Raw genomic sequence first — 10,046 nt, forward strand, 5'->3', positions numbered from 1 at the left:
CTATCTGCAACCCGATCTGATCTATGCAGTTATGTTTGCCTGGCAAACTGAACATTTGTTTTAAAGCAACTCTTTCTGCTGGTGCTTAAGGTGCATTTGGATCGCTGCTTATTTGCATGAGAGAAGCAAATGTTTTTGTTTCTCGTGGCAGAGCCAGACATTCCCATCGAACAATGCTCGCTGCGACCTCTCTGCTATCTCTGGCGCGGGAGAACCATACGTTTGGTAGGTGTCGTTAAGGGCCTGGAACAGGAACTCAGCTTTAAGATTTTAGGTGCGTTAATGGTCAGTTTAAAAAAAAAAAAAAAACTAAGTGAAGACTCCGAAGATAAAGATGAAGAGGCCGATAATGCTCGAGCTAACTGTTGAAGGCGTTATCGGTCTGTCTATCTTGCACGCAGGTGCTGATTCACATCAGCTGAATTCAACCCAGCAGCAGGGAACTTGTATTACCATTTTTGGTGGGGCCCTTTATTTATTTATTTTAAACGACGCTGTTTTTTTCCAGGGTTGTTTCTTTGAAATGCAGCTTGCGACGATTATAACGAGTGTGCTCGCGCGGCACTTGGCGTCATTAAGACTAGGGCATCTAAATAATAAAAGCCAGGGGAAGCTTAAAGCTCATTTGTATGATAGGGACAAAATGGACTCTAAAAAGAGAGAAAAAATGCAAAGCATTGAGGTTTGTAGTCGATTCACCTGATCCCTTCAGGGCGACCCAATAGCCTATATATTTGGGGGCTGGGAATTTTGATGACTCCTGTACTCGAAAACATGTAATATCTGCTCACTGCGCGCAGCTCTGAATGGGATTGTCATCGCTCTTTGATACTCGGGATTCCCTGAAGTCCAGGGGAGGTCCGGGCGAGACCGTTTAATTTTACCTTAACAGCCAAGACGCAAAAAATTAAATCACGTTTCAGATCCTTTTTAAAAAGGGGATTAGAAGAAAATATTGGTTGCTCAGATGAACAAGAAAAAGTGTCTTTCAAAAAGTAACAAGTAAATCTAATCAGAAAGTGACATCCCAGGTGGGGAGGCTTTAACGCAACCTTGCAAATGCCTCCAAAATCGCCTAGATCTCTACAGCCAGAGCCAACATTTCAGGAGACCGGATCTTATGCCAGGCTCCTTGAATCTGGGATTCTCCACTAGAAACAAACCTGGCTTCAAAAACCAGCTGACACGCACTCTACCAACGTGTATGGTTTTAAAACAGTCCGTGCGACGGACCTCTTGTGTGTCACCTGCTGCTTTGTAGCTTTTGCATTTTTCTCGACACAATTTCACGGGGGTTTAAATGAGACCTGAGCTTGGTTTGCTGTTAGTTTTCTTTAAATGGCCTTTCGTTACACCATGACAGCATCACCCGTTCTTCTGAATAAAAATCGGAAGCCTGAATTATTACTTCTACTAGGGCACTTGTAAAGAGATCACTGAACGCTTTAAATAAGAAGGAAAGGACACGTAGAATATTCTGAGCTTTTCGGTTCAATTCAGGAGGGGGGAAAGACTTTTTTTTTTTTAAATTCAGATGTGGCTCCTAGAAATATGACAGCCTGCAAACTTTATAAAAGAGCGCCACATTTTAAACACAGATAGCGTGATAATATTTCTGTTATAACTGTTTGGGGCGTCGATCTATCTAAAAATATTGTACCCCTCCTACACAAGACTATTTTATAACCAAAAGAGAGGATCCATTCTCCACTAGTCTAGTTGAAAACATACAGGCAGGAGATGACACCCAGTCACCGCTGGCACGGACAATTATTGTTGTTCCGGGACAATTTCAAACATTTTGCTGGTAACTTACAAAAAATTCCGTTCATCCTGTGAAGAGCAATCTAGCGCTAGCTAGTGGAGCGAACAGTTCCGCGAAGGAACAAGGGGCCGAAAAAGAGAAAGGCCAACAAGCAGTAGACGCCAAAGGTGCGCTCATGGCTCCCAGCTGCTAGGCGCGTTCATTCCCCTGTTTTTACATAGTAGATAGACAGACACGCCGATGACAGGGCAGTGAGGGCTGGTCGGTGCAGATTTCCTGGCACTTCTGATGCGCACGCAGTAGCTTTTCCTATGTTTGGTTGTTTTATTTGGGGGGAGGGGGAGAGGGTTGGTTTTTTTAAACGTGGATGCGGTTTCCAAAGAGCGACTGTAATGTTCACTCAGGTCTGAAGCCGCGGTGAGAGCCAATCTCGCCTGTTTACACTAATATTTTATGCTTCGTCTTTTCTATTTAGCGCCTTCATCCTCCTCTATAACTTGGAGCGGGGATTCTACTGAACCTCTCTCCCGATCAAACCAACCCCGGTATTGGCAATAAATAAAGATCACCCGATAGGGCTGGAGTTTTCCCCTGGGAAGCAGCTCCGCTGCAGGTCTCTCTAGAGCCCCAGCTCAGGATCGGGCCGCTGGAGACTTTTAGTGTCACTTTGAAATACAAAGTGGATCCAATCAGTGTGGTGCTGCTCATCCCGCCCCACGTCCCCAGGTGAGCCGGTCTCCGCTGCAGCTGGGGGGGGGGGCTAGTTTCTTCTGGCGTCCCCTGCTTTTCACAGCCTCCCACGTCCAACCATGCAGGCTCGGGACTGGGGTCCCACCTGCTCGCCCGGAAAGGGCGCATCCCCGCGGCTTGGAGGAGAGGGGGACCACGGGGGGGGCTTGCCCCGGGCCAGCTGCGCGCCCCACTTCCCGGGTGGGGAAAAGTCCATCCGCCCCCAGGGCCTGGCGCGGGGCCAAACGGGACGGTACCTACTTGCCAGTCGAGCCTCCCCAGCAGAGCCATTAGCCTCCCGGCGGGGGCTGCGCAGGGGGAGCGGGACCCCAGCGGCTGCCTCGTGAAGTGAAGCCCGGGCCACGGCGATACACCTGGCCTGGCCTCCCGGCGGCGGAGCACTGCGCGTGCGCAGCCCGCCCCAGCGATTCACCTAAGGACACGCATTCCAGCCCTTGTCTCCCGGGTCGCTTCCCCGCGCCCGCAGCCAGTCGGAGCGCTGACACCGCCTGGCCCGCCCGCCCGCCCTTCCAGGGGGGCCGGGACCTGATCCCGGGAGGGGCCAGCTGCGCGGAGGCACCCGGCGGACGGGCTTGTGCAGGGCTGCTGCGAGGCGCACCTGGAAACCACCTCCACGCTGGCGCGGCTGCCTTGGCTTCTCCGACCCGCCGGGGTGGCTGCCCACACTCAGACATGTGCCCAGGGAAACAGCAGGAACCCGGCACGGTGCAGGGAACATGCTTTGATTTTCTTTCCAGGCCAACAAACTGCCTGTAGCCAGGCAGATGATCTCTCCCCTCAGATTTCCTATATTCCAGTGATTAGGGGCATAAAGCTGGGAGGGGGGGGGACGCTGCAAATCTGTTTTGGGTGGAGTCTCAGAGGGCACCGTGTTAGTCTGTAGCTACAAAAACAAGGTGGAGTCCAGTGGCACCTTAAAGACTAGCAAATTTATTTGGGCATAAGCTTTCCGGTAAAAAAAAACAAACAACCCACTTCTTCAGCTGTCTTGGGTCGAGTTCTCCAGCGGAATACACTGACGCGTTTTATGTTCTTCACAAATGTGAAGCATCTTTTCCACTACAGCGATTGGAGACGCTCCCTAGCTGCAATTTAGCTAGGAAGTTTTCACGAAGTTTTACCAAAACCCGAGAGTTACCTCCTACATCCCCTCACCCTTCAACCATTACAAAAGCGAGACCAGTGGGATAAACTTCCCCCCCACCACCACCCCCCAGGTGTTTACAAAAGGAAGCCAGGAGGGAAATTATTTGTTCCGATGCCAATGGAGAGCATCTCTCCATTCGGGGGAAGGGGGGGATTTCCCTTTCCTTAGCGAATGAGGGAAGGCAAATATCTCAAAGTAGGTTGCCTGCTGCAATTTTTAAAGGGATTTTCACGCCGTTTTTATTACAATGATCTCCGCACTCATCTACGTCATTCTTTTCTTATGTCGAAGCTTTGCCAGCGAGCCCCACTGAAGTGCACGCCCTGCCTTAGAATTAGATGCACTGGTACCAATTTACCTGAGATCGGATCATTTCGAGTGTAAGTGGCTGTTGTTTTTAAAGATCGCTAATTTCATTGTGATCTTCAGAAAACCAGATGATCCCCTTAGAATCACGTCCTCCTCACACTTGTGTCTGTCTTATCTTGAGCAAGTAGTGTATTTTCCACACTCCACCCCCTGCCACCTTCAAAATGTTTTCCCCAAATCTTCCGTATGAAGTAGTTTCACTTTTATCTGTCTGCTCACAACAATAATAACCACCCCAGGTCGTCCAGGCTTGCCAAAACGACTCTTAGAAACGGGTTTATATATATATATAATTCGAGCTGCCATAGTCGCTGGTTATTTGCACAAATATTTGACACAGATCAGAGTGGCCCAGCACTGTTTATTCGGAGACTGTAAATATCTCTCTTCGTTTTGATCACAGTTATTTGGCTACATCAGCCGTTTGCATTCCTGCACAAAAGACAAAAAGCCAAGGAGGAACAGACTTGGAGCCATTTGATCTGGGGGGTAGAGGGAAGGGTTAAAATAATAACAGTTTATGGAGCCTGAAACTGCAAGAATCCTTTCTATTTTCCATGTTCTTGCGCTCCTTCAAGCTCAAAACAAACTACCAAAATCTAAACCAGGGACACAAAAGTTATAATGAAGGACTAACAACCCCTCAACAGTGTATACACTTCCTAGCTAATCTTTTCTAAGTGCTATTTAGCAATGCTTCCCAGCTGCCTGTGGATCTACGTCAACCTTAAAGCACACATTCTATTTTACGTATTGGTCATAATTTGATGGGCATATATAGCACCATATGTGCACCCAAGGCTTTATAGAGAGAATAAAGCCACAGACCCAGCATCAGAATCTTTGTCTCCAGGTGAGATATAATATGACATGACAGCTTATGATGGTTTGAGGCATGTCTCAGGCCTCCTCTACACTGGGGGGGGGAGTGTCAATCTAAGATACATAACTTCAGCTATGAGGCTAGCGTAGGTGAAGTCAAAGTATCTTAGATCGAATTAAAATTACTTACTTCACATCCTCACAGGGCTGACTCCTCTGTCAACTTTGCTTCCACCTCTCACCAAGTTGGAGTTCAGCAGTCAACGGGAGAGTGATCAGGGATCAATGTATCACATCTACACTACACATGATAAATCGATCCCCAATAGATTGATCGCTACCCGCCAATCTGGTGGGTAGTGTAGACATACCCTGAGACAAGGGAATGCCAAGCTACTTGAAGGATCTGTGAGGAGTCTCTTTTTGGCTTTCCTCTCCACAGTGCCATGGCAAATGTCCCATTAGAGAGGTGACCAAGAAAAGTATTGTGTAAGGAGGTATTTATTGCAGAATTGTTCTCTCAGGGAAGTAATTGTGGTCTAGAGGCCAGAGCACAGAGTTGGAATCAGAAAGACCTGGATTCTCACCCAGTCTCTGCCACTGGTGCATTGGATGGTTCTGAGCAAGTCATTTCACCTGTCTGAACCTCAGTTTCCCTATCTGTAAAACTGGGATAATAATCCAGCGATACCTCACAGGAAGTGCAAAGTGTCTTCAGTGCTTTGAAAATTCAGTGCTAAATATTATGAGACTGTCTATTCGTTTGGACCAGTGGATCTTAACCAAGGATTCAGGCCCCGCTGGGCGGCTCTGAGCAGGTTTCAGGGGGTCTGCCAAGCAGGGATAGCATGAGACTTGAAATTAGACGAAGGTTTCTAACCATTAGGGGAGTGAAGTTCTGGACCAGCCTTCCGAGGGAAGTAGTCGGGGCAAAAGACTTTCCTGGCTTTAAGACAAAGCTTGATAAGTATATGGAGGGGATGTTATGATAGGATTGTTAATTTGGGCAATTGATCTTGGATTACCACCAGATAGGTCTGCTCAATGATCTGCGGGGAGATGTTGGATGACATGGGAACTGAGTTACTGCAGAGAATTCCTTCTTGGGCGCTGGCTGGTGAGTCTTGCCCACATGCTCAGGGTTTAGCTGATCGCCATATTTGGGGTCGGGAAGGAATTTTCCTCCAGGGCGGATTGGCAGGGGCCCTGGAGGTTTTTCGCCTTCCCCTGCAGCGTGGGGCACGGGTCGCTTGCTGGTGGTTTCTCTGCAGCTTGAGGTCTTCAAACCAGTTTTGAAGATTTCAATAACTCGATCCTGGGATAGGGGTTGTTATAAAATTGGATGGGTGGGGTTCTGTGGCCTGCCTTGTGCAGGAGGTCAGACTAGATGATCAGATTGGTCCCTTCTGACCTATTAGTCTATGAGTCTATGAGACCCGCTGGGACCCAGGGCAGAAAGCCGAAGCCCCACCATCCAGGACTGAAGCCAAAGCCTGAGCAGCTTAGCTTTGTGGGGCCCTTGTGGCCTGAGGCCCCAGATAACTGCCCTGCTTACTACCCCCAAGGCCAGGCCTGCCTTTTATATGCAGAAAACTAGCTACGGCACAGGCGGGCCGTGGAGTTTTTATAGCATGTTGGAGGGGCAGAGGCTCAGAAAGGAAAAGGTTGAGAAGTCCTGTTTTAGACCATTCCATTCAGTGTAGCAAAGCACAGGGATGAACACACCATCTAGCTAGCACAGGGTCAGCTTCCGAACATGGAGTCGCACTGATTCCCTCTGCCCTTGTTTGCCAGAATGTTGCTCTGAGAAGTGAATGTAAATATAACCCAGCTCAGCTCCTTACCTCAGCAGGCAGGCTCCACATTAAAACCCACATTCCACTGTGAAAGTACTACAGCAACAAATATGAACTCAGGATTCCAATATTTAGATGATAAATCCTTTGGGGCAGGGAGTTTTTCTTCTTGCTATCAGCAAAGAGCCTAATGGGCACGAGATACAGCCTCATTTGCAATTTTAAAAAACTCAGCCCAGGATAGATCATACATTCCTTCAGTTAATTTGTTTATGTTACAATCAGGATGAAAGTCCTAACTAGAGACATCAGTACAAAGAAAGAAGTCCATATGCTAAATCAACAGTATTTCCTAATTCAGATATCAGACCAGAAGTGAGCATAAAAATCACTATCCTCCCCAGTTCAGGACTTTGCTAACATAACCGCTCCACTTACATACTCCCATTCCCCCAGAAAACTTACTTTTATAACAACAGGAACCTACATGTTTCCCTGTTAAACTATCCTCATTCCTATAACAACATTTCTCATTAAACTTCCCCTTTATAATTCTGTGGCCTTCAAGGCTTATCTTGCCAATGCATAAAAAGCAGCCTATTAAATGATGCACTAGAGGCCTGATCCAACACCCAGTGACTTCGGTGAACAATGACTGAATTGTTTAGGGAAAAGTCCTGCATAAGCATGGAAATGGACTACAAGAGCTAAGGGACTTTTTCTTCTCCAACCTCTGACTCAATGCACCTTTAGGGAATTTGTCAAGGGTACATTTTAAAAAGATCCTGCCATGCACACATATTTTATTTAAGAATATTAAAGAGTAGATACATCAGCTTACACTCTGCCATTAAAAAAGACGGATAGCTCAAAAACTGGATATAATCATTTAAAAATCATCCTTTGCTCTTCATTTTGGGGGTTTTATGAAGATTATGAGGTATAAAGGCTGTCCTCCGTAACAAACAACTGGGTTAGATGTAATTTTTTGAGTTGATTATTTCTCCTCTATACTGCTGGACTAAAACCCCCTTCTTCTCTCTGCTGTACTGCTTCCAACTTCTTGTGATCTCATAACCCACTAGATTTCCAGTCATCCATGGAGTTCTCCAGCGAATAAAGATTAGACAAAACCTGAAATGTATCACTTTAAAAAAAAAGCAGAAATGACAATGTCTTTAAATACATACACAGAAGACAAAGATGTTTGAGGCTTTTTATGCATCACAAAGCAGAAAAGAACAGCTCAATCACATGGTTTTCCTTTGTGTATCACCTTTAATGGATTAGCACAAGTGTTTGTTTAATTGTGATCCTTTGGAAAAATGCATAGTTCTCGGTGGCCCCACACAGCCTCCTTTGTGGCATGTTGCTCCATTATCGATCCACTGGTGAGTTGTAACACTGGCAGGAAGAATCAGAGCTATGTGAAAAAATTTGCACTGCTGGCAAAAATTACATCAATCAAAACTCTTCACCTAATGCATTATGTCATTTATAATCACACTAATCAGACACCAGTGAAGAAGTGCTGTCAGCATCAAGCATCATACAATATCAGATCCCAGCAGAAAGTCTTCCAACTTCTCCAAACATGCTTCTCACTGCATTTTCTAAACAGTTGATAGTGCAGGTGTATTTGAAAATTGAGACAGGAATTCAATCAATCATTTCACACTGTCATTCCAGGGCAAATACATTAAATATACAGGGTAGTTTTAAGTGGTTAACTTTTCCCTGCAAAATTGTGTGCACAATTGCATGTATGTGGCTGGATGCACAAATAAGGCACTCGAATACACGTGTTAATTTAGGTTGCTAAATAATTATGCTGCTACCTTAATTGCATAAAAAATCAGACTATTTTTGCATACTAATGTAGGTGCATAAGTCTGCATCTAACTTTAGATATACAAACGAGCGCTGGATATATGAAGGCTGCAGAAGACAATGGCTTACCATGGCCACATGCAGGCCGAATTCTGCTGCCTGGACCAGCGTCTGTGAGATCTCTAACACCAGAGCCACAAGCACTCAATATTAAGATGCAAAATGCGACCTTGTAGTCAAATCACATGTGCTACGTAAGGTGAATAGTGTTGTTCACCGTGAAAGAGTATAAGCATTGTTCTGTAAAATGTATCTTTTTAAATACTTCTTTCCCTTTTTTCAATCTATCATGCAGCTGCAAATTTTTCAAGCCTCCCTACTCCATCCCAAAGGCTATCTCAGATAAGACGGCGGAAAAAAAAGACATGAGACAAAATGTTCTTGGAAATCATGGAAGTGACCCGCAATGAAAGAGCTCATCTGAATGAGTGGAAGGACGTGGTATAAAATTACAGGAAAGATGCCAGTGAACGTGAGGACAGGAGGGACGCTCGAGATGAGAGGTGGCAGCAGGAAGATCAGAGGCATAGCAGGAAGATCAGCGGTGGTGGGATGCAACTCTGGGCTGATGCGTGATCAAACTGACATCCTCCGACGTCTGGTGGAGCTTCAGAAACAGCAGCAGGATCACAGAGTGCCGCTGCAGCCCCAGTATAACCGCCCTCACCCCTCACCATGTTCCACATCCTCCTCACCCAGACGTGTAAGAATGCGTGGGGGGAGGCTCCGGGCACCCGCCCACTCCACCCCCGTGGACAGCCCAACCAAAGGCTGTCATTACTTTGAAATTTTTTTAGTGGCCTTTTCCTTCCCTCCTATCCTCCTCCCAAACCACACCCAGGCTATCTTGTCAGTTCTCTCCCTCTTTTTATAATGAATTAATAAAGAATACATGATTTTTAAACAATAGTGACTTTATTTCCTTAAGCAAGCTGTAATCTAAGGGGGATGGTGGGTTGTTTACAGGGAATGAGTCAATCAAGGGGGGCGGGTTCATCAAGGGGAAACAAACACAGCAGTCACACCATACCCTGGCCCATGATGAAACTCGTTTTCAAAGCTTCTCTGATGCGCACCGCTTCCTGGTGTGCTCTTCTAATCGCCCTGGAGTCTGGTTGCGCATAATCAGTGACCAGGTGATTTGCCTCAGCCTCCCACCCGGCCACAAAGGTCTCCCCCTTACTTTCACAGAGATTGTGGAGTACACAGCAGACAGCAATAACAAAGGGGACATTGGTTTGCCTGAGGTCAGAGCGAGTCAGTAATGTGTGCCAGCACACATTCTACCACGATTCTGCACTTGCTCAGCCTGTAGTTGAACAACTCCTGACTACTGTCCAGGCCGCCTGTGTATGGCTTCATGAGCCATGGCATTAAGGGGTAGGCGGGGTCGCCCAGGATAACTACAGACATTTCAACATCCCCAACTGTTATTTTCTGGTCTGGGAAGCAATTCCCTTGCTGCAGCTGTTTAAACAGAGTAGTGTTCCTGAAGACGTGAGCATCA

Source organism: Gopherus evgoodei, chromosome 14, assembly GCF_007399415.2.
Source record: "Gopherus evgoodei ecotype Sinaloan lineage chromosome 14, rGopEvg1_v1.p, whole genome shotgun sequence".
Lineage (NCBI taxonomy): Eukaryota > Metazoa > Chordata > Testudines > Testudinidae > Gopherus > Gopherus evgoodei.